The sequence below is a fragment of the Lactuca virosa genome, chromosome 5 (genome assembly GCF_052849685.1).
Source record: "Lactuca virosa cultivar CGN04683 chromosome 5, Lactuca_virosa_CGN04683_v6, whole genome shotgun sequence".
NCBI classification, from domain to species: Eukaryota; Viridiplantae; Streptophyta; class Magnoliopsida; order Asterales; family Asteraceae; genus Lactuca; species Lactuca virosa.
In genome coordinates, this window is record NC_136430.1 from 285,512,565 (window position 1) to 285,539,893 (window position 27,329).

The window sequence follows — 27,329 nt, forward strand, 5'->3', positions numbered from 1 at the left end:
AAGGCCGCAACAGAAGTACGATAAACCCGCTGCAAGACCATCAACTTTCAAGGGGAAGGCGATTGAAGGGGGACCTCGAAGGGAAGTCAAGTGCTACTTATGTGACGGCCCTCACCTAATCAAAGATTGTCCCAAGAAGAAAAGTTTCAATGCGATGGTCATCGAAGAAGAAAAGGAAGAGAGAGACGAGGCACAACTAGGCTCAATGCGACGCCTCAATTCGGTGGCAAAAGAAGAGACCCACACGAAGAAAGAAAGAGGACTCATGTTTGTGAAAGTTAGTATAAATGACAAAGTCACAAAAGCCTTAGTAGACACAGGTGCATCCCATAATTTCCTTTCTAAAAATGAAGCTGAAAAGATGAACATTCAATACACCAAAGAAATATGATGGTTGAAAGCTGTCAACTCTCCTTCCGAGCCTATTCTTGGAGTCGCTTATAGGGTAATTGTCGAGATCGGATGATGGAAGGGTCCTATCGATCTAACCGTAGTACCCATGGATGATTATTGCATGGTCTTGGGGATGGAGTTCTTCGACCAAGTACGCCCTTTCTCGTTCGAAGATCAAACCATGCGTATCACCAAGGATTCAACGGTACACATCGTACCCTTGAAAAGAAGCAAAACGGAGTCCCGGATCTTGTCGTCCATGCAACTCAACAAGGGACTAAAGAAGGGAGAAATGACGTACTTAGCAACGTTAAAAGAAGAAACCACCCCGCCCAACGAAGAGATGCCAAAGATAGTGAAAAAAAGTACTAGAAGAATTCAAGGACGTGATGCCGCCAGAGTTGCCAAAGAAGTTACCACCGAGAAAGGAAGTGGATCATGAGATAGAACTCGAGCCTGGAGCTAAGCCACCAGCAATGTGTCCTTATAGAATGGCTCCACCTGAGTTGGAAGAGCTAAGAAGACAATTGAAAGAGCTACTAGATTCTGGATTTATCTGCCCTTCAAAGGTCCCATTCGGTGCCCCAGTCTTGTTCCAGAAGAAACATGATGGAAGTCTAAGAAAGTGCATAGACTACCGGGCCCTAAAAAAAGTAACGATAAAGAACAAGTACCCGATCCCACTGGTAGCTGATATATTCGACCGACTCAGGAGTGCACGATGGTTCACAAAGCTGGACTTAAGGTCTGGTTATTGGCAAGTACGCATAGCAGCAGGGGACGAACCGAAGACAACGTGTGTGACAAGGTATGGCTCATACGAATTCTTAGTCATGCCTTTTGGATTGACGAATGCCCCTGCCACATTCTGCACTTTAATGAATAAGATATTCCACCCTTCTTGGACAAATTCGTGGTGGTGTACTTAGACGACATAGTAGTTTACTCAGAGTCGTTAGAAGAGCACGTTGAACACTTGCGGTTAGTCTTCCAAGTACTCAGGGAAAACCAATTATACATAAAGATAGAAAAGTGCTCATTTGCCCAACAAGAAGTAACGTTCCTAGGGCATAAGATCGTTGATGGGAAGATCCATATGGATAGCAACAAGATACGAGCAATCCAAGAATGGGAGCCGCCAAAGAACGTTTCTGAACTACGATCGTCCTTAGGCCTTATAATCTACTATCGAAGATTTATATCCGGATACTCAGCTAAAGCCACTCCCCTCACCAACCTTCTAAAAAAGAAAGTTTCGTGGGAATGGACTGAGAAGTGTCAAATGACGTTTGATCTTCTAAAGAAAGTTGTCACGGAGGAACTAGTCTTGAAGCTACCAGACTACACGAAACCATTCCAGGTGCAAACAGATGCGTCAGACTTCACGATTGGAGGAGTGTTATTACAAGATGACCATCCAGTGGCCTACGAAAGCCAGAAACTAAATGATACAGAACGGAGATACCCGGTACACGACAAGGAAATGACAACAATCATACATTGCCTTCGATTATGGAGACACTATTTGCTTGGGAGTCGGTTCGTTATCCAAACCGACAATGTGGCGACTAGTTACTTCCAAAATCAGAAGAAACTAAGTCCTAAGCAAGCTCGTTGGCAAGATTTCTTAGCAGAATTCGATTATGTCATGGAGGATAAGCCGGGAAAAACCAATGTAATTGTCGACGCCCTGAGTCGAAAGGCTAAACTAGCAACCCTCACTCGAGTAACATGCGATTTTGCTGACTGGATGAAGGAAGGGCTAAACCACGATCCGTTGACGAAGAACTTGATGGAAATGGCAAGAGAAGGCAAGACAAGAAAATTTTGGGTCGAAGACGGATTATTATTCATGGTCGGCAATCGAATGTATGTCCCAAGATGGAACAAATTGAAAAGAGAAATCTTAAAGGAATGTCATGATTCCAAATGGGCTGGACATCCAGGTACTCATCGTACGAAAGCAATCATAGAACGATCCTATTATTGGCCCAATATGCGAAGTGACATAGACGCCTATGTGAGGACTTGCCTTATTTGTCAACAAGACAAGGTCGAACAGGCCAAACCGGCGGGATTGTTGGAACCACTACCGATCTCCGAAAGACCATCGGAAAGCATATCGATGGATTTTATTTCAGCATTACCGACGTCCGAAGGGTGCGGATCAATAATGGTGATTGTAGATCGATTCTCCAAATATGGAACGTTTATTCCAGCCCCTCGAGATTATACAACTGAAGAAGTAGGGCGACTATTCTTCAAGCATGTCGTGAAATATTGGGGACTTCCCCGAAGCATTATAAGTGATAGAGATCCCCGCTTTACAGGGAAGTTTTGGAGGGAGCTATTTAAGCTAATGGGATCAGAACTCCACTTCTCGACTAGTTTCCACCCTCAAACCGATGGCCAAACTGAGAGGGTGAATCACTTGCTCGAGATTTATTTGAAGCACTTTGTCAGTGCAAACCAACGGGATTGGGCCAAGCTAATTGATGTGGCCCAATTTTCATACAACTTACAACAGAGTGAGGCTACGGGGAAGAGTCCTTTCGAGATTGTAACGGGCCAACAACCATTGACGCCCCAAGAGCTAACAAACGGTTACAAAGGATCAAGCCCACCTGCGTACAAGTTTGTCAAAGGATGGAACGAGGAACTCGACATAGCAAAGTCTTACTTGCACAAGGCAGCCAAGCGAATGAAGAAATGGGCGGACGAGAAGAGGCAGCCAAGAGAGTTCATAGTAGGGGACGAGGTGATGGTAAAACTCCCACAAAGGATGTTCAAATCCACCTGAAAGGTACACAAAGGCTTAATACGAAGATAAGAGGGGCCATACAAAGTTCTCGAAAAGGTTGGGACCCGATCATACAAGCTAGAATTACCATCCTACTTAAAGATTCATCCATTATTCCATGTAAGTCTCCTCGAAGCTTACAATCGCGATGAAGAAGATCCATCGAGGAGCAAATCACATCGAGCCCCAGTAGCAAACGTCGTCTCGTATGACAAGGAGGTGGACGAAATCCTAGCAGATAGAACAGTTCGTAAACGAGGCTTACCCAATTGGACAGAATATTATGTTCGATGGAAGGGACTACCCGATAGTGAGTCTAGTTGGGAACGAGAACAAGATCTGTGGCAGTTCCGAAGCAAGATCGAGGAGTACATATCTAAGACTTGACGAGGTCGTCATAAACTTAGGTGGGGGAGGGTGTCACGATCGAGATTCTAGACTCTTCCGGAGTACTCAAGAAAATGGGAGAACTTACAAGTATAGCATATTAGACCCTGGAACATCCTAGATTTCTCTAGGACATTGAAATTGATTTAGAAAATTTCATGCAGACTTGTAAATATATGTAACTTGGTAGAATAGTCTAGATTAGTCAAGAATATAGGACTAATGTAGTAATATCTAGAAACTTCCCTAGGGGGGAAGGACAAGTATAAATAGGGAGGAGCTCATTTGCTCCAAACCATCAGAAAGTTTCCTTGTATTCTCTCGAGCTCTTATAATAGAAGTTCTCTTTCGTTTGTAGAAACTCGAAAGCCTTATTCTCTTGCTTACTTAGTCGTTTATACATCTCAAAGAAGTGTTGTAGCCTGACTTAGTCGAAGTTACACTAAGTGGCACACGGTGATCGAGTCGTCCTGTGACAGTGTGTGGTTAACCGACACACTAATCTGGGACTAACAAGAGTGGCAAAGGGTAGCTCGATGTTTGTCATAGATCAATGGAGCGTGTGTGGTTAACCAACATATTGATTAGGTGATTTGTAACATTGGGTGTACCAAGTATATTTGCATGGTCATTCACACCTTGTTTGTGATCCTCGGCATCCCAGTCACAAACTTAAAGGGCATAATTGAGATTAAACATGCCATTGAAAAGTTCAATGAATCTCAAAAGATCTAGGAGTTTCAATTCATTTAAAACCTAAACTTCCTTTTCGTTTTTCATGGTGGAAATTGGTAAATCGTTATTTACCTACCTTCAAATGTTCTGCAACTGGATTACGACATCCCTCTTCCAAGTTGTAGAACATTGTGTTGGGTCCTAGCCTTAATATCTCATTTGGGTGTTTTATTAAGGACTCAATCAACTGACTTGAATTTTCTCCCGTTTTGTAGATGTCTGATTCTAACTATGGTCTTCCCAAATCCCTTGGAACAAGCTTTCTACATGAAGATGATATTCCACGATTTGATCGAGGAACAAGAGATCATTCTTCACTTCCTCCACCTCCTCCTATTGTTCTCCGTGACCCACAAGTTCGAAGGCTTGAAAAGTTCGAGCCCACTCAAGCCCTTTTGGCAAGTAAACACGAAGATGGAAAGTCTGTGTGTGCACACGTCTTAGAGATGAAGTCACACATTGACAGGTTGGGTATGTTGGGTATTGTTGTCTCCAAGGAACTGGCTATTGACTGGGTTCTTAAGTCGCTTCCTGAATCATATAGTAAGTTCGTTAGAGAGTACTATATGATGGACCATGACGTGGCCCTCATTGATCTCACCTATTTGCTTATTGCTGCTGAATCAGCAATGATTTGGCGCACTGGTCAAGCAAATTTGTCTGGTGAATCAGCGTCCCAAACTTCCATGGACATTGAAAATGGCGACATTGGAAGTCCAGAAAAGGTAAATTATGAGATAGTTCCTTGTGCCATTCCCAAAGAGTCCATTTGTTTTTACTGCCAAGAGAAGGGGCATTGGTTACGAAGCTGCCCTGACTACCTGAGAGATCTAAGATATGGGAGAGTCAAGATGTATGGCTCTACTTCAGGTAAAATCCACTATCTAACTCTATTAAGTTCCTATTTTATATTCCTAATACATGATGTGATAAGATCACATTTTGATGTTTTGTAGGATCGAAGAAAAAGGAAGCTTAAAAGAAAGAAGTGAGTTGAATCTGGTCATGAAGAAATGGATTTCGATCGCATGATTCAAAGATCAGATTTTTGAGCTGCTACTTTAGAGTTAGGATAGATTGCTAAATAATATTTACATAGTTTTTATTTGTAATCGCATTGTAAGGACAAGATTTTTCCGCAATAAAATAAATTTTGATTTTGTCTTATTTATGTTTCCTTGCAATGGATTTTATGAAAATTGGTGTTTGAATGTTTCTATTGTTAGCAATATTGTGAATGGATTTGATTCTTAATTATGTTATTTGTGTTAATGTCAAGATTTTTCCAAATAAGGAAAGTTTCTCATCACCCAAGTTTCAATTGGACAAAAACTTTGAATCATGCAACTGGTATTGTGTGATGAATGAAAACCTTCATATTTGGGAAATCAAGACTAATTCCTTGTTCACATAAGAATGTGAGTCAAGTGAAGGACTAGGAGATCGGGTACATTTGGTTGTGCGCTGGTCGAGTCCACCACAAAGAACAATAAAATTATTCGTCATGATTTGCTAAAAGTTTAGTAAATATGGTTACGCTTACATGATTAAGTATAATTCTGAATCATTGAAAAGTTTCAATGAATAGCAGAACGAATAAGAAGAATCAAGTAGGCAGAAAGATAAAAGTTTCTTCAATCTGAAAAGATGGGAGAGTACTTTTGTATCATGTTTTATGATCATCTTAGTGATTATGATACCATATCAGAATTGATCCTCTAAGGACACCTTAGTGCATTTCCATGGCTAAGAAGAGGAATCGTGAATTGTTGGAATGGTTAAATCAAAAGATGATTCATACTTCGTTCCAAAATCAAGTCTTAGAGTTATACTCCAAGATTGTGACTTGAGTGACTTGTCTTAAGAAGGTTTAAAACACTTATCAAATGTGGAGTTTGAAAAGTCTTCTTATGAAATTGGTAAGTTGTGATGTCTTGAAGAAGACAAAGACCAACTAGGACCAATTGTGTGAAGTGTTAAACTTGATAAAAACTACACTAACTCTTGAATCTTTGGTTGCTAAGGAATGTTTCTTGACAAGAGAATCATATATGTCAAGAGGACAGTGGGAGTCTTAAATATCTTGAAAAGTTTCAAGAACTAATCAAGAGTAAACATGTAGTTAATCACTAGCACACGACTTGAGGTTTATAACCTATCGTGTTGACATAATTTTTTTTATGTGCCATTCCAGTTAAGTTAACTATGTATGTGAGTTCTATGAGTTCTCATTTGACTACATAAAAGCAAAACACCTTGTTCAATGGAAAGTACATTGATATGTGTAGGTGAGCTGCTTAACAACCTGGAAGCAATGGTGGGCACTCGTGCTATCATGAGGCAAGAAATTGAGATTGAACAAGTTCAGTCCATATGAGTTTGGATTTGTCGCAAACCTTGTCTTACGATTATGGTTATGGCAAATTCACATGGATAGGAACGCATACACTATAAAATCTGAGTGTCATAAGGTTTCTCTCCAATTCATGAAAATGATTGTGAGGAAACGCTTTCACTAGGAAGATTTTAAGGAGATAGCTATTGTGTAAATTGCGTTCTCAAATTCGATTATGATTACGACATCCCTCTTCATAGTTCGAATTGTGAGATTTGGCAATTAGTTTGAACAATTAAGACTTATTGCTATAAGTTCCGAAATTGTTTAGACACACATTTGAGCTTTCTAAAGGGTGTATGAGCTTAGATAAATGTTTATCGAAGCGTCACGTATCGGAAATATGAACTTTGGTTAAGAAAGTCAATAAGTATTGATTTCTAGAAGTCCAGCTGATTTCTGAATACATGTCAAAGCTAGTGGGAGCATAAGAGTTATGCGGCTAAGGAAATAATCATCATGTTAGTGGGAGCATGATTATTATTCTAAGTATTGCAAGTTAGCAATATTAATTATAGAAAACAAAAGTTTCACTTTGCAAAGTTGCAGGGGTTGAAAGGTTGTTTTGCTATAATTAAGGGAGAGAATATTATACTTCATTTAGTCAAATTTAGTCAAATATATATGAATGTTATGTTGAAATGGTTCCACGTAAGGAAATTCTATATATGGAAAGGATAATTGCGTTCTCAAATTTGGTTATGATTACGGCATCCCTCTTCATAATCATTATGAGAATATGACAAATAGAAATATTATAGCAGAAGACTGGTAAAGTATCACGTCTTTATGTAAGACATTATGAATCGCGTCCCATACGCTTTGGGTATAGGATCGATTGCATATGCTATAATATCCGACCGTTCTGATTTTCCAAATGCTTAGTGCATTAAGAGGGAAAAGGATCAGAACCGGATTTGACTAAATTGATTAAACAACTATCAAGGACAATCTGAGGTTCGCTAAGGATTGGTCACTTGTGCGTAGTTGGAACTAAAGTATTGAATGGAACATATTGACATTATTATGAATAGATAAGACTCTATTAAGAATGAGTTGTCATATGGCAAATATGGAAATGTTTCCATATTGGGAGTTGGACGTTAAGAATCTATGTCTAGATTAGAAACTTTTATGCAAGAAGGATGTTCAAAGGAATGTACTTTGAATGTGAGACTTCATAATAGAGCACTTTGTAATTCCATTGGCCAAGTCTTGGTGACTTTGTGCTGTGGCATTACGAAAGGATCGTTGCATAAAATGTTAAAATCTAACATATTCTAGTATTGGCGAGAATTTTGTATTCTTACACTAACGATAAGGATTTGGAATTGTGAAATGAGCGTCATTGGAAAAGTTTTCAATTGATCTATTTCACAAAGTAAGGACCATAGGTAAACATAGTGTGCATGCTTGGGGCATGGGACAACTATTCATATAATTCAAGTGTCAAGTTGATTATCCGAAACATTATACAATGAATAATGAGTAATCAATATGGTGACTAAATAAAGGTGTTTTTATTTATACTCAAAAGTTTTGAGGCCATATAGGATTAAGTATTATTATTGTGTTTCGCTTTGCATGTTTTGACTTCCAGAATAACTAGGTTATTCAAACCTCCACAGTCGGTCATACGTTGGAAGTAGGTATGAAGCAAGACTGTCATGAATCTGTCTGTAGATTGTCTAAAGTGTTTAGACATAGCACAAGTTTGCTGTAGAGTTCATGAGTGCTCCTGTAATAAGATTAGAGTATTGGATTAAACCCACGCTCACTTGAATCACTTCATGGATTTTATCACGGGTGATTAGTGAGACGATAATATTATATATTCTTGAAACCAAGACGTGTGAGTTGTAATTTACAAGTCGGTTGCACATTGATAATATGTAAACGCACCAGTAAATTGGTGTTATAAAACATATTGTTGTGTATGATTTGGTGAGTAAGTACAAGCAAGCATTTGAGTCTAAGTTTATCCGTTCCTTTTATCCAATGTTGGATAAAAGCGGTATCTGTGGGCCCCTCGATGATTTAGTGATGACACCCAAAGTGTTTGGCCAAGCCATGACTGATTTGATTTGTTCAATTAGTCAGTTGTCATAAATCGGAAATCGGGAAATAACATATAGACATAGAGAATGAATTAAATCCATGTCTCATGTCTATACGATATCTAGAATGGAGGAATATATGATCCCTTATCTAAAGGACGTGACAACGGCTTTTGAAAAGCTACGATTGCTGATCAGGTTCTGAAGTCGTACCTGCAAAATAGTTATTAGACTTATCCCAGTGGGAGACTGTTGGATTAGGTGTCTAAGCCCATAACTATTTTGGTATGTACTTGACCCGATTATGAGCATGGTCCTTTTGGGTTGCCTTTTACCATAGCAACTGATAGGATGAATTAAGGAGGAAGAAGGTTGATTATGATTTATTAATATATTATGATAATAATATATTAAAAGAGAAATCATATTGTTTAATTAATTTTAGTCAAGAATTAATTAAGAATTAATTTTGTGGCTAAAAGAGATTAATTAAATAAAGGGGATTGTTATGAAAATCATTGATAGTTGCATAAATGGGCTAATGGACTCCATAAAGTTGGAGTGGACGAAATTTATGGGGAAGCCCATAAGATTTCGTCCAAGGCCTCTAAGGAGGGAGTCCATGGGCTGCTTAGGGCCTAAGCAGTCAGATTAGGGTTTCCTGGTTGAAAACCCTAATAGCCTAAGTATAAAAGGAACCCTTGGCAAGCCAAAAAACCCCCTAACCTTCTAAGAGAAACCCTAGGACGTTTTTGGTGCCTCCTCCCTCTCTCCTTGTTCATCTTGTTGCTTATGGTGTTTGTGGCTCCATTAAAGGTGCAACATTTGAGGCACTAGGCTTTCAGAAGTCAATTACAAGAAGGATTCAGATTGTTATTGCAACATAACAATCAAGGTAAGATCTAAACTCTATTCGTTTGTCAATTTCGATTATTGTATGCTAGAATTAGGGTTTATGAGCTTTAGATGATTATTGCATGTATATTAGACAAACTAGATCCAAAGCTTTAGGGTTTGCATGTACACCATAGGATTGATGTAGTGCTCAAAACCCATCATCAAAATCACATGTATTCCTAGGTCAAACTACATAGATAAAAGACTATCAGGTCCAGACTGTTGTTAGACTATCAAATGGAACTTGACACGTAGACCTCTTCTAGAAAGACAACAACTTCGAAAGTCGCTTCGCTCAGTGATTTTGCCACCAGGCCGAGGGTGTGACACATACATGATGAAGAATAATTTTCTTACACGTTGGCCCTCGTAACTTAACTTTAACCAACCTAAAGGGTCAACGTAATGAAAGAACATAACAAAAACTAACCTTGATGACAAAATGGAAAATATTGGTCGTTACATCTTTCATCCAATTCACATCTCCTAAAATATAGGTTGCATAAAATACACAAATATTCCATAATGCCACATAGCAAGCAATGCACATACTATAAACTGATGGGTTTTATACAAACAATCATATGTGTGCATGCAACCCTAGATACAGATCTATGTTTTCACTATTAGTCATACAACATTAAGAACACAAAAGGAAACCTAGCATGCATCTACTATATTCGAAATTAACATAGGAGAATAGAATACATGCCTTTTGTTGTTATATAGTAATAACAACTAATTCCTTGAGTTTCCTTAGCTCTTGAAAGCAAGTACCACAAGTGTAGTACCTCTAATGGCTCACAAACACACTTTGAGTGAGAGGATGAATATGAGAGAGAGGAGGAAAGGTACTAAGCTCCAAAATTCGGCCCTAGTAGGGTTTTCCCAAGGAGTCCCCAAATTCTAGTGCCTTAGGGTGCTATTTATACTTGAGGCTAGCTAGGGTTTCAAGGTGGAAACCCTAATCCCTTAGCTTAGGGCCTAAGCAAGTCCATGGACTCCTTTCCTTAAGCCCTTGGACGAAAACTCATAGATCCTTCTAGGATTTTCGTTCAAGCCTTAATAAAGGTGATCCAATAGCCCAAAGTCTCAACTATCAAATAATTACAAAACAGCCCCTGTACTTTTAATTAATTCCTTTAATCCCGAAATTAATACCTAATTAATTTCTGATTAAATACTAATTAATAATATGATTCAAAATTAATATATTATTCATATAATATATCAACAAATCATATTTATACCCCAATTTATTATTCTTAACAATAAACCATCCTCTCTCCTCAACAGTCATCTTGTCTAGTCACCAGTGTGAAGGCAACCCAAAAGGACCATGCTCACAATCGGTTCAAGTACATACCAAAATAGTTATGGACTTAGACACTAATCCAACAGTCCCCCACTTGTATAAGTCTAATAACTATTCTGCATATGACTTCAGAACCTGATCAGCAATCGTAGTTTTCAAAAGCCGCTGTCAACTCTGATCTTATCAGAAGCGTGTCCTTTAGATAAGGGATCATGTATTCCTCCATTCTAGATATCATATATACATGAGACATGGATTATAATCATTCTCTCAGTCTATGTGTTGTTTCCTGATTTCCGATTTATGACGACTGATAACAGACTACAATTGAACACATCAACTTAGTCCCGACTTGGCCAAGCGCTTAGGGTGTCATCACTAAATCATCAAGGGGCCCACAAATATCGCTTTTATCCCACTTTGGGTAAAAGGAACGGATAAACTTCGACTTAATGCTCACTTGTACTCACTCACCGAATTACACACAACAATACGTTTTATAACACCAAGTTACTGGTGCGTTTACATATTATCAATGTGTAACCGACTCGCAAGATACAACTTACACATCTCGGTTTCAAGAATATAAGATATTATCGTCTCACCAATCACTCGTGATAAAATCCATGAAGCGATACAAGTGAGCGTGGGTTTAATCCAATACTCTAATCTTATAGCAGCACTCATGAACCCTGCAGCAAACTTTTGCTATGTCTAAAACACTTTAGACAGTCTACAGTCAGATTCATGACAGTCTTCTTTCATTCCTACTTCCAAAGAATGAGCGACTGTGGAGGGTTTGAATAATCTTATTATTCGGGAAGTCAAAACATGCAAAGTGAAACACAAGAATAATACTAATCCCATATGGCCCCAAACTTTGGGTATAAATAAAACATTTTATTTAATCACCATATTGATTACTCATTATTTGTTGTTTCGGGTAATCAACTTCTTAATTGAATTATAACAACAGTTGTCCCATGCTCTTAGCATGCACACTATGTTTACCTATGGTCCTTACTTTGTGAAATAGCATAATTGAATAACATTTTCAATCACCGTCATTTCACAATTCTTAATCCATTAGTGTAAGAATACAAAATTCTCGCCACTACTAGAATATGTTAGATTCTAGCATTTTATGCAACAGTCATTTCGTAATGTCACGACACAAAAGTCACCAAGACTCGGCCAATGAAACTACAAAATGCTCTATTGGAGATTGTTACAAGACAATTCCATAGTCATGAAGTCTCATATTCAAAGTACATTCCTTTGAACATCCTTCTTGCATAAAAGTTTCTAACCTAGACATTGATTCTCGATATCCAACTCCTAATATGGAAACATTTCCATATTTTCCATATGACAACTCATTCTAAATAGAATCTTATCTATTCATAATAATGTCAATATGGTCCTTCCATGACTATACTTCTAACTGTCCACAAGCGACCAATCCTTGGCGAACCTTAGATTGTCCTTGACAGTTGTTTAAAATATATTACTAGGTCCCAAATGTTCAAACTAATTGCCAAATCTCACAATTCGAACTACGAAGAGGGATACCGTAATCATGACCGAATTTGAGAATGCAATTTACATAATTGCTATCTTCTTAAAATCTCTCTTAGTGAAAGCGTTTCCTCACAATCATTTTCATGAAGGAGAGAAACCTTATGACACTTAGATTTTTATAGTGTATGTATTCATATCCATGTGAATTGCCATAACCATAATAGAAAGATAATGTTTGTGACAAATTCAAACTCTTATGGACAGAACTTGTTCATTCTTAATTTCTTGCCATCAAGGGTCCCACCATTGCTTCCAAGTTATCTACAAGCTCACCTATGTCAGTCAATGTACTTTCATTGAACAAGGTATTTGCCCTTATGCAACCTATTGAGAACTCGTAGAACTCATATGCATAATCACTCAACTGGATTGGCACAGAAACAAGAATATGTCAACACGATAGGCTACAATCCTCAAGTCGTGTGCTAGTGTTTAATAATAGGTTTACTCTTGATTAGTTCTTGAAACTTTTCAAGATCATTTAGGCTCCCACTGACTTCTTGACATATAAGATTCTCTTGTCAAGAAAACATTTCTTGACAAACAAATATTCAAGAGTTAGTGCGGATTCTTATCAAGACAAACGATACACACAATTGGTATTAGTTGGTCTTTGTCTTATCCAAGACATCACAATTAACCAATTTCAAACGTGCAAGAGTAAGAAAAAGAATTTTCTACTTTACATTTGAAGAATGTGTTATAACTTCTTACGATGTTTCACTCAACTCACAATCTTGGAGCATTGACTCTAAGACTTGATTTTGGAACGAAGTATGACTCATCATTTTGATTTAACCAATTCAACAATTTCCGATTCCTCTTCTTAGCCATACTAGTGCACTAAGATGTCCTTAGAGGATCAATTGTGATATGGTTCTTAATCATTAAGATGATCATAAAACCCGATACAAAAGTACTCTCCCTTCTTCTTAGATTGGAGAAACTTTTTATCTTTCTGCCTAATGATTCTTCTTATTCGTTCTGCCATTCATTGAAACTTTTCAATGATTCAGAATTATACTTAATCTTGTAAGCATAGCCACATTTAATATTCTTTTAGTAAATATGACGAATAGTCTTATTGTTATTTCTGGTGGACTTGACTAGTGCACAACATTGTGTTCTAGTCTTTTAGTCCTTCACTTGACTCACATACTTGTGTGATCAAGGAATTAGTCTTAATTTCCTAAGTACCAAGATTTCCATACATCACACAATACAAGTTGTATGATTCCAAGTTTCTGTCCAATTGAAACTTGGGCGATAGGAATCTTTCATTACTTAGAAAAATTATAACACTACTATAAATAACTAGGAATCACATCCATTTATAGAAATACACAAACATCAATTTTTCACAACGATTTCATTGCAAGGATAAATAAGACAAACCAAAAATTTATTTTATTCATAAAAGCAGCGGAAAACATGTCCTTACAATGCAAAATCAACTGAAAAACTATGTAATCAAATATTCCTAACAAATCTATCATAACTTTCTAAGCTCAAAATCTGATCTTCGAATCCATGCGATCGTGATCCATTTCTTCGTGATCAGACTCATCTTGCTCTTCCATCAAGCTTCCTCTCTTTTCTCTAATCCTGCAAAACATTCAAATGTAATATTATCACATTATGTATTAAGAATCAATGAATAGGAACTTAATGGAGTTAGATAGTGGATATTACCTGAAGTAGAGCCATACTTCTTAACTCTCCCATCTCTTAGATTCTTCAGGTCCTCTGGGCAGCTTTGTAGCCAACGCCCCTTCTCTTGGCAGCAGAAACAAGTGGCTTCTCTTGGAGCGACCACGGAAGCATGGTTGGTTGAATTACCAGACAAATATGCTCCATTACATTGCCAAATCATTTCTGATTCAACAGCAATAAGCATATAAGTTAGGTCAATGAGGGTCGCGTCAAGATCCATCATATAATACTCTCTTATGAACTTATCATATGATTCAGGGAGTGACTGAAGAACCCAGTCAACAGCCATGTCCTCACAGATAACGACTCCCAACATTCTTAACCTATCAATGTGTGACTTCATCTCTAAGACGTGTGCACACACTGACTTTCCTTCTTTATGTTTCATCGCCAACAGGGCTTGAGTGAGCTTGAACTTTTCAAGCCTTTGAACTTATGGGTTAGGGAGAACAATAGGAGGAGGTGGAGGAAGTGAAACATGATTTCTTGTTCCTCGATCGAATCGTGGAATATCATCTTCATATGGAAGGCTTGTTCCACGGGATTTGGGAAGACCAGAGTTGTCATACTTTGACATCTACAAAATGGGAGAAAGTTCAAGTTAGTTGATTGATTGAATCCTTAGTAAAACACCCAAATGAGATATTAAGGCTAGGACCCAACAAAATACTCTACAACTTGGGAGAGGGATGCCGTAACCCAAATTGCAGAACATTTGAAGGTATGTGAATGACGATTCACTAATTTTCCACCATGAAAAACGAAAAGATATTAAGTTTTAAATGTATTGAAAACTCCTAGATCCTTTGAGATTCATTGAACTCTTCAATGGCATGTTTAAATCTCGATATGCCCCTCGATTTGTGACTGGGATGCCGAGGATCACACAACAGGGTGTGAATAACCATGCAAACTTACATGGTGCTCCCAATGTTACAGTCACCTATTCGATGTGCCGATTAACCACACACGCTCCACCGAACTATGACAAACATTGAGTCACCCTTTGCTACCTTTGCTTAGAACCATTTAGTGTGCCAGTTAACCACACACGCTCCACTAACGTCTTCGCAAGGGTACAAAGTGTAATTTCATGGAATTGCATCAAATTCACTTTTGCCTAAAGTAACTAAGATTGGGAATTTTGTAAAAGCATTTACTTACTTTATATTTCATTATACTTTTAATGGAAAGGGTTTGCCCTATCCTACCCGTTCGGCTAACGACCCTCCATCAATCAAGGAAGCGGTGGGTGAGAGTAGACACCCATTAAATGACCATTTTATAGGCCATAACCTTAAACCCCCCTATATAGATCGGCTTCGTGAATGAGGCCTACTAACGGTAAGACTAGCAGTTTAAGTTATACATATATAATATTAGACTTTTAATGTTATATATAGTATAAGGGTGTATTTTACACTTTTAAAATACTAGGTGGTTTAATTTAATAAATTACACTTTTAATTAAATATAAACCATATGATTATGGATTTATTAATTCCTTTTTTTTTAATTATACCTTTAATTAACTTAATAAAACCATAAGGGGTGTAATTTGAACTTTTCAAAAAACTAGGGTTTTAATCAAATTTAAAATTTCTAAAATTTAAAACCTTTTAATTTAAAATTTTAAATATTAAAACTTTGATTTAATAATTATCTCAAAATTAAACAATTAATTTGAATTATCAAATCTTGAAGGATTATCTTTTAAATTAAACAATTAATTTAACCTAATCCTTTAAATCCCCTAAAATTCGAAAATTGAGATAGGATAATTCAAAAGATCTTTAATTATCTATTTAAACAATTAAGGGATAATTACAAGATATGACATTATCCAAATCCCTAAAATTTGGGAATCTTATCATGGGGACAAGGCAAATTTCGAAATCCAAGGGTTAGACAACCCTAATTTCGAAATCTTGGTGGCTAAGGAAAGGGTTTGGGAAACCCTAATAAAATTCGAAAACTAGGGTTTTGTAACCCTAATTTTGAAAATCTAAGCCCTAGGGTTTATTAGCCATAAACCCTAATTTGTCAAATTCATACATTTGTATTAAATCTAATTGAAAACAAAACCAATGGCTCTGATACCACTGATGGGTTTTATACAAACAATCCTATGTGTGCATGCAACCCTAGATACGGATCTATGTTTTCACTATTAGTCATACAACATTATGAACACAAAAGGAAACCTAGCATGCATCTACTATATTCGAAATTAACATAGGAGAATAGAATACATACCTTTTGTTGTTATATAGTAATAACAACTAATTCCTTGAGTTTCCTTAGCTCTTGAAAGCAAGTACCACAAGTGTAGTACCTCTAATGGCTCACAAACACACTTTGAGTGAGAGGATGAATATGAGAGAGAGGAGGAAAGGTACTAAGCTCCAAAATTCGGCCCTAGTAGGGTTTTCCCAAGGAGTCCCCAAATTCTAGTGCCTTAGGGTGCTATTTATACTTGAGGCTAGCTAGGGTTTCAAGGTGGAAACCCTAATCCCTTAGCTTAGGGCCTAAGCAAGTCCATGCACTCCTTTCCTTAAGCCCTTGGACGAAAACTCCTAGATCCTTCTAGGATTTTCGTTCAAGCCTTAATAAAGGTGATCCAATAGCCCAAAGTCTGAAATATCAAATAATTACAAAACAGCCCCTGTACTTTTAATTAATTCCTTTAATCTCGAAATTAATTCCTAATTAATTTCTAATTAAATACTAATTAATAATATGATTCCAAATTAATATATTATTCATATAATATATCAACAAATCATATTTATACCCCAATTTATTATTCTTAACAATAAACCAGTCTCTCTCCTCAACAGCCATCCTGTCTAGTCACCAGTGTGAAGGCAACCCAAAAGGACCATGCTCACAATCGGGTTAAGTACATACCAAAATAGTTATGGACTTAGACACTAATCCAACATAAACAATATCATAAACACACACACACACACACATATATATATATATATATATATATATATATATATATATATATATATATATATATATATAGAGAGAGAGAGAGAGAGAGAGAAATGAGTTCTATGGAAAATGAATAACTAGGGCAACATATGCTGGAACCAATAATCAAATGACACGTGTCCATTTCTTTATTCACAAGTAATGTATTGTGGAAGTTATTTATGTAGTTACTCTAAAGTGATGTGTTGTCATGTTTTTATTGGTTCAAATATGTGTTGCCCTAATCATTCATTTTCCATATAACCCTTCCCTATATATATATATATATATATATATATATATATATATATATATATATATATATATATATATATATATATATATATGGGGCATGTACTATGTGTATGTACTTACCAAGATCCAATCAAACATTTTGTTCTTCTTCTATACTTGAATTCCCCTTAGACAACACCTACTGAACACACCAACAATTTATTACAGATTACCCATAGGATATTTGAAAAACTCACCTTAGTGTTTTAATTACCTTTATACACTTAAATAAGAGTGTTAAAAATATAGAACGCAAAATGGATAAGCCAAACTCAAGATAACATTCTCCTTGAATTCTAATAATAGTACACGGTCGTGTAATGTTTTTCCTTAGAAAAACAGTCGTGTAATGCATAGTTTAGCCTCATTACCCGATTGTGTTTTTCCAAGGCAAAATATCACGTACCTACACGTGATATTTTGTGGTCGATCCGACATACCTACGCATCGTGTACCATTCATGTACACGTTGTGTTGCGTTGCAACGACGGTTTACACGTCCCATATCATGCATATAAATGTTTTGTGTTTTTCTAAAACTCTAAGTGTCACATACTGAGAGTGTGTCCAACCCATAACACTATCATTTACATTAAAATCTAAAATTATAGTGTTAAAGATAGTGTTAACACTAAACCTCTCAAACCCTTTACATTATGATTAACACTAAAAAGAATATTCTAGGTATATTCTTATCTATCTAGTTTTCTATAATTTTACAAAAACAACCCCTACATTTATTAAGATTTTACAAAAATCGATCCATAGCTATTTATTAATATAACCATATAAATTATATTATTAAAAATCTACGACCATAACTACTTATTCATATATAATTACTTATTGTATTATTGAAACAACTCGTTTATTAAATAAAACAAAATAATATTTAACACAAATTAAAATAAATATCATACATGCATTTTGGAAATATTATAGATACACTTAAATAAATATATAAGTACTTATGCTATTATTGAAACAACTCGTTTATTAAATAAAACAATAATAGCATTTAAAAAAATAAAATTAAATATCATAAATGCATTTTTAAATATTACACATATACTTAGATAAATACTACATATTTATGCATTAAATTGGTTTCTCATAATGGTTAATTAAAACATTTTGTATATCGAAATGAGCTTGTTTATCATTGATGTGCCTATACCGAGCAAAAAAATATTGAAATTTGTTGTTATCATTTATTATTGTTTCCACATCTATCAATGATACTTCTCTTACAACTTCGGTTGCTACATCAAGATCACATTCATCATTGATTATCATGTTATATAAACACATTTAATCATTTGTGTTTTTTTATACTATTAGGATTATAATATATATATCGTTATGTGTTTTATATAAATATTGTATTGCATTTTAATTTATCAAATATAATACCATGTGTAAAAATATTAAATATAAACTATAGTTATATAAGAAATAAACTAAGAGTATGTAAGTTCAAACTTCAGGGACTAATATGTACTAACGAAACTTTAACACTAAATATAATGTTGATGAATAGTTTAAACACTATATTTGGTGTTACACTATTCACCAACAATATATATAGTGTTAAGTTTAGTATAGGGTTGGAGTACTATAATGTAAATTTTATTGTAAAAGATGCTTTAGTGTAGGTTTTAGTGTTGGGTTGGAGATGTCCTAACCAATGGTTCAATAAAATTATTATTATTATCTAACAAATGAAAACGGGGTGTTACAATATTACTCTCCCCATCATATCCTTTCCCTGTCATCTAATGTTCAATAAGTAAACCTATAATTGCATTTTAAGAGATATTGTGGTGGTATCACTAACATGAACAAGTCTAAAAATCATCTTAAAGATTTACCCCTTTTTCATTTGACATAACACAAACAAAGAGCTAGTGTTTCTTCTTAGACGCATTACTTGACTAATTGGCCAAGTTGTGTGTGTATATATATATATATATATATATATATATATATATATATATATATATATATATATATATATATATATATATACATATGAGTCACGAGAGATGTTAACAGGCAATTGACATGAGTATTTTCAAACGTGACATTTAAAAAGTCTTCATTATATGTTCTTAGCCATTTCAAAAGTTTTATAAAATTTCCTATACTTAGAGATTATTTGTTCTTTCTATGCCCACGAAATGTCAATCCTTGTTGTAGTAGATAACATAAAGAAGAAATTTCTATGCCCATGAAATGTCAATCCTTGTTGTAGTAGATAACATAAAGAAGAAATTAAAGCTTTTAATCGTGTACTCACTTTGAATCACTTCATATGCATTACCAAAAGTAACATAAATTGATTTTTTACCATCTTAAATTAACATATTTATCATAAGTAAGATTGTGAGCACATTTAAGTCCACCAACATGTTTTTGAGACATGTTTTGGTTTCTCTCATGATAGGAATCCTCCATTAACAAATGTATCTCCTCCTACGTTAGTCTAAACTTCATTCATGAACAAGTAAGAAACAAAAGAAAAAACATCTTTTGCAATACTATATTCAACCTAATCCTATTTTTTACACCAAAAAAACACTAAACCAACGCGGCTCTCCAAGGTCTCTTGTAGGAAATGTATGAGTTTTTTGGTTGACAAGACTTTTTAAAAATGTATGCTCTCCTAACAGAATTTCATTGATTCGGGATAATCCAATTTGTCATTCTCTAATATTATACTATTAGCATTTGAATAACCAACATTCGTCTCAATAGGTAAATGACTTGTAATCTCTTGAAATTCCATTTTAACATAAATTGTCGAAGTGTTTTCTTTTGATTTTTTTTATATGGATATATTACTCATTATTTTAAACAACACTTTGTCATATAAAATTATAAAAATCATTATTAACAAATAATCAATAACAAAACATCAAATTCAACACAAAAATCAAACCCTAATCAACCTAAATATCTAAAAAATTATTAATCTCATACTTCTACAAAAAACAAATTAAGCCATACATACATTCTCTATAAGTCTAAGAACATAGCTCTCAAGTGTGGGCTTTATACTGAATCGATAATTAATAATTATACTCTACTGACAATCAACTCTTGAAAACAGTCTATCAGTGACTTGTATCTAGTGACTTGTATCTGGAGACTCCAAACTTCCGAATCCGATGTGATTGTTTACCCGCAAAATCGATCACTTTGCAGGCCTTATGGCTCTTTGGTTATTAAATAAATTATTATCATGGCTAGATTGGCCTTTGAATACTCATGCCTGATGCGTATTTTTTCCAAACCTTGTAGACGTTTCTAACCTAATCGCTTTATTCATGCACCCCTTTTTTTTTTTTGGAAAATGACACAAAGGGATAATTAATAAATTATCAATATTGTTTCAAATATACCGGTAAACTAAAAAAACGCTATTAAAAAAATGAGAAAATACATAATTGTATTTCAACTACCCTTAAGACCTATGATAGCCGGTTTGCTAAGTGAAACTGCCAATTTGGTATGGTGATGTGTCCAAAACGGTGCCACCAAGAGCCCCCAAAGTCAAGCAACGACCCTATTTCACTTCATATTGACTTTATTTCACCCAACTGATCAAAATCACATAATGGTAAAAACCCTACCCTAACAGAGATCGAGCGACCTTTTCCCTCCCAATACAAGTTCGAAACTTTGAATTCTCTTTAGTCGATGTTCTTTCTTAAAGGATGTTTGGCTAAGCTTAAAAAATGAGTTTTTTAACTTATTACCGGTTTCATACCGGTATAAGTTAAAAAAAAATGTTTGAATAAGAATTTTTTGAAAAACAGCTTAGAGCTAAGACTTCTAATAAATCATTTTGATAAGTTAGATTTTTTTTTAGAATGACAAATCTAACCTACTTTTAAACTAAACCTTAAATCCACCTATATCTACGACGGGACTTGAATCATCAACCTCAAGGAGGGAGAGCAACACCAGATACCGCTGGCTAAAAGCCATTTGGTATTTTGATAAGTTAGATACTATTAATTTATCAAAAACTCTTTATTTCACCCTTTAAAGGAATTGACCAATATACCCTTTTCACCTAATAAACCTTATACAACACCTCTTCTGTCGATCGTTGCCTCATCAAGCGAATCCTTCCCTATTCGCCGCCATTAGCCTTCTCCTCCCCTGTGAAGCCACCGCCCGGAGATTGTCGCAGCCTACAGCACCAACGGAGACCGTCGACCCCACTGCTAAGGTTCGTCTTTGTTCCTCGCTGTCTGCATTCGTCTTTTTTTTTTTTTTTTTTTTTTTTTTTTTTTTTACTGCTGTCGATTTTGTTTGTTCTGCAGTCGGTCTTCCTTCTTTACCCTGGTTTCTGGTTTCTGTTAGCTTATTTTGTTGGTTCTCTGAATTTGTCAATTGATGCATAACTCATAACACAGCTGTTAGATAGAAACAATTATAACGAAAGTAGTTTACCTTTTAATTTGAAATAGGAACGTATTTTGAATGAAATATGAACAGAAAATGGTTATGTTCAATTCTGATTTCTGTTAGATTATGTGTTTGTGCTTCAGTTATCAATTTAACCTAGATGTTTGTGCTTCATTTCCAGTTCTCTCTACAGGTCTGATTCTCTTCTTTCTTTGTTCTTTCTCCCTCTCGGCTCTGATTATGTGTGTTGATTGGATTGGATTTGATTTAATAAATATTACTAATTTAAAGGGGAGAGAGAAAAAAAAAGGAATAAGAAGATTGGTATATAAAATACAAATGATAGTATACATCATTTTATAATTAACATTGACATTGTGTATGTATCACTTTCTGGAATTTTAATTGTTTTTTATCCAACTACCTAAATTTGATGAAATGATGTTTGACTTTAGTGCATGATTGTTCTCGAACCATACTTATACTTTTGTTTTTTCAATTTTTAGTTTTGTAAAAGAATTGTACAATTAGTTACTTATACTGACGTGGATTATCTGAATTTGATGAAAAAGAAGTTGATTTTTTTTCTCAAGCTTAAGTGTTATTGACTGTAATGAATCTATAATGTGATTAGTTGCTTATACTTTCTAGTCTTTTAAAATAAAAAGAGTTTCTTATACTTTTGTGGGTAATTGGAATAGATGAAAATAATAGACAATACATGATTATTCTTGAATCGTGCCAACTTTCCCTCTATGAAATTGAAGTGTTATTCGTTTGATTATGTGTTTAGTTGCTTATACTTGTGTGCTCATGAAAATTTGATGAAAAAAATGTTCCTATACTTTTGTAAATAATTGGGTTTTATCAAAAAGATGTTTGACCTTTCAGTCAATACATGGATGTTCTTGAATTGTACAGACTCCCCGTTTATGCATTTGAACAGTTCTTCGATTGATTATATATATAGTTGCTTGGACCTTTCAATGAGAATTTGATGAAAACTAGGTTGCTTTTTTGGTGACAGTCCATGAATGTTCTTGAATTATATTGAAGCAAGTTGTGTTTTGTTGCTTATACCTATGTCAACTATCCGAAAATGATGAAAAAAATGTATAGTTACTTATACCTATTCATGAGAATTTTTGATTGCACCACCACATACATTCAACATTGTTCTAACAGTTTCACCTTACAACAATCCCGTAGCGATGTCAATTCAGTTGGTTTTTTGTGATTATGATTTAAAACTACATATAACCAAAGAAGCAAAAGAGTTTCTCGAGAATATGAAAATACTCATACGAGTAGTTTCTATAAGGTATGTTGTCTTTTTTCATCATAGGAGAGATACGTAGTTTAGTGTCTAGAAAAAGTTATAATTGGTTGCCTCTTAGATGACAATGCAATGCACCACATAAAAAACATACAATAAATTACTTCACTGATTGTCATGATCACCTGCATAGTCCCTATCCAAATAAGCCACTAACGTCTTATGATGGTTCTTATCTGGGGATTTATTATAAATGAAATGATAATAAGACGTTAGTGGCTTATTTTGATAGTGACTATGCAGGTGATCATGACAATCAGTGAAGTACTTTATTGTATGTTTTTTATGTGGTGCTGCAATTGCATGGTCATCTAAGAGGCAACCAATTATAACTCTTTCTAGACACTAAACTACGTATCTCTCATATGACGGAAAAAGACAACATACCTTATACAAAACTACTCATATGAGTATTTTCATATTCTCGAGAAACTCTTTTGCTTCTTTGGTCATATGTAGTTTTAAATCATCATCACAAAAAACTAAGTGAATTGACATCGCTACCGAACTGTGGTAAGGTGAAACTGTTAGAACAATGGTGGATGTATGTGGTGGTGCAATCAAATTCTCATGAACATGTATAAGTAACTATATATTTTTTTCATCATTTTCGGATAGTGGACATAGGTATAAGCAACAAAACACAACTTGATTCAATATAATTCAAGAACATTCATGCACTTTCACCAAAAACAACCTAGTTTTCATCAAATTCTCATTGAAAGGTCAAAACAACTATATATACAATCAATCGAAGAACTGTTCAAATGCATAAACGGGGAGTCTGCACAATTCAAGAACATCCAAGTATTGACTGAAAGGTCAAAAATCTTTTTTAATAAAACCCACTTATTCAAGAAAATATATGAACATTTTTTTCATCAAATTTTCATGAGCACACAAGTATAAGCAACTAAACACACAATCAGGCGAATAACACTTCAATTTCATAGAGAGGAAGTTGGCACGATTCAAGAATAATCATGTATTGTCTATTATTTTTCATCTATTCCAATTACCCACAAAAGTATAAGAAACTCTTAGGTATGTGATAAAGACATTTAGTTTATAATCATAATCCAAGGTCATACATTCTTTGTCAGGAACTTGGACATTAATGGTCCTATTCAACTCAAAATAAGCATAAAATATTTTTATATTTTTATATTAACTATTTAATAAAAACAAAAATCAGAATATTTTTATATTTGTACATGGAACAACGATAGTATAATTATCTGATAAGAACCATCATAAACTTTCATCAAACACTTAGTATGCATCCTTGGAACATTTAATCCCATAATTAATCGAATGAATAAAAAATGATAATTTTGGTCTTACACATGTTTTTTTAGAACCTCATTTCACACAATCAATATTGAGGCAACCTTAAAAGATGAAAAATAAAATCAATTTAAATCCTAATAATTAAAATTCCTAACCATAAATACAAAAGCATTTGAAAATTACCCATGAGTTTTGATTGAATTGGAACTAATCTAATGTAATTTAAAAATGAAAATCAACTTGACACTTGATTTAACATTGCTTATTCAACCTATACATCCATATGATATGACTTTATCATCTTAACAAAATATTTACACTTGGAAAAAGAAAAAAAAATACAAACAAAAAGTGATCAATTCTAATGTTCACATGCCAATTATTCTAAGATAAATCAAAAGTATGAACAAAAAAACTCTAAATATAAAGAATTTTGATTTTGGTGGTGGAGAGGGCATAATTTTGTTATATATATATATATATATATATATATATATATATATATATATATATATATAGAGAGAGAGAGAGAGAGAGAGAGAGAGAGAGAGGTTCAAATGTTTTTGACAACTATTGTGTGCATGTATGCACCAATGAGAACTGAGGAAATAATAATTCATTAAATAAATCATTTAAGGGTAATATAGTAATCTTGACATATTTAATTATGGTAGATAGTTAATATAACAAAACTATAATGGCAATTACACATTATTACTATTTTATTAATTAGGGAAAAGAATAATATTCTATAAATAAGCACAAAACGTATATGACCATCTCCTTCTAAACCTAGACCCAATTTTCTTCTCACCGCCGATCACCCTCCTCTACCGGTGTGTTTGTGTACTTAAGATGTTGCTGTTGAGTTCCATTCGGTCCACACTCTCGAGCTTCATCAACCAATTTTGGTTTCAAACCATCTACAAAACCCCCAAATTGTGCCTAGAGATTGGATCTCAACAGCAAGTTGAAAGTTACACTGATTATTTTCAATGCTTATATACTACAAATATGAATCTGTCATTCAAACTCAAGCAACAACAGGCATCCACACTTTCAGATGTGAAAAAAATACAGAGCAGACAAAAAAGAATTATCCAACACCCTCTTATCGATGTTAAACCTCTTTAAGAAATATCGAAAGTCCACCCCACTTTCAGATGTTTCATGAATCGATGCAGATTTTTTGTTATGTGGTGCAATTTCTGATTCTTGATCCAACTACAACCAAAGTCTAACCAATCAATTTTGCAACATGTAAGCTTCATCTAACCTATCAATTTTGCAAGAGCATCGATTACTGTCTATACATTTTTCTTATTCTGATAGATTATTGGTATTTCTAGTTTTTTTTTTCTTTCATTCTTTGTGTAGCAATGCTTGCCCGCCAACTGTTCGCTCAAATGGCTGAATGAAATTTTTTGTCCATTTCCATTGACTCTTCATCACTTTTTTACTTTAATTCAATTTTTGTATATGTATATATAAATATAAAAAGCTATTTTTATGTATTTTGAAGGTATACATCAAATATCTTAGTGCAGTTGTTGACCCCCTTCCAGCCATCCATACTTAGGTAAGTTTTATATTAAATGGGCATACAACTTAGATGATAAAAAATCTCCTGTTTGGATGTGCATCTTACAAGTAATTTGGAAAACCAACTTAGATGATCAATAATCCACAAGAGGTGTTCGTTGTTAATTGGTCATATTAAGATGTGAATAATGAACTAGGAAATTAAGAATGTGAAGACTTCATATTTTTTTTATTATGTTGTTGTTCCTGTAGTTTAATTATCAGGGCCTAATTAGGAAAGTTTACCATGTGGCTGGAATTCCAATTTCTATTGTCCCTCGTATTGTATTTTTGAAATCTAAAATTATATTAACAGTAAATACAATACCTTTGAATGTATTCTATCAGAATGTATTCTACCAGAATAAAATCGATGTATTCTGCCAGAATGTATTATATGTATTCTGTCATATTCTATGTATTCTACCAGAATATATTAAGTGATAGTTAATTGCAAGTAACATGTTTTTAACAATTATTGGTTTTTGTTGTATTTGTGATAGGAATGGCTGGAAGAAGGCGTTGAAGACATAATAGGAATAACTTGAAGAATGAATAAAGTTTGATCATATTCACAATTTAAGAATGTTGTTATTTTTTAAGAATTTTAATCATTTTTGTTGATATTCTTTTAGAATATGTATAATTATATTAAAATGTATAAGAATTTTAGTCTGTAAGAATATATATGAATTTGTATTTAAGTTCGAATGTATAAGAATATATTAGAATGTTTGTTATTTTTCAACATTTGATTCAAGAATTTTGTTTTTTCTTCAATAATACTCTATTAGAATAAAATTATGAAAGAGCATCATTCTAACAAAAAATATTCCGACAGAATAAAAATCGGTAAAAATTGAAATTGATTTAATTAAAAAATTCAGATTTTTTTTTAAATTAGGAGAATTAATCATCCTTAAAAATACGAAAATTTCCTTTTATAAATGTAGTTAATTGTCCAAAATATCATTTTGCTAAAAATTGTGTGATTATATGGTACATGTTACCCCATTGTTATATCATACACTCTCAAATCATGTCCATTGATTAATTTCATCCGTTGGTCCAGATCTGTGCATTCTGGCACACAATACTTAGTAAAAACAAAATAACCTAAGCATATATATATATATATATATATATATATA

General features: G+C 34.3%; 1 long non-coding RNA gene across 1 annotated transcript; it reads left to right on the forward strand.

Moving 5' to 3' along the window:
- Positions 1–21,611: 21,611 nt before the first annotated feature.
- Positions 21,612–26,926, forward strand: LOC145116329 (uncharacterized). The gene is made up of 3 exons (XR_013712001.1): positions 21,612–21,792; positions 26,120–26,176; positions 26,682–26,926. It is a non-coding gene; the product is annotated as an uncharacterized LOC145116329 (long non-coding RNA).
- Positions 26,927–27,329: the final 403 nt, after the last annotated feature.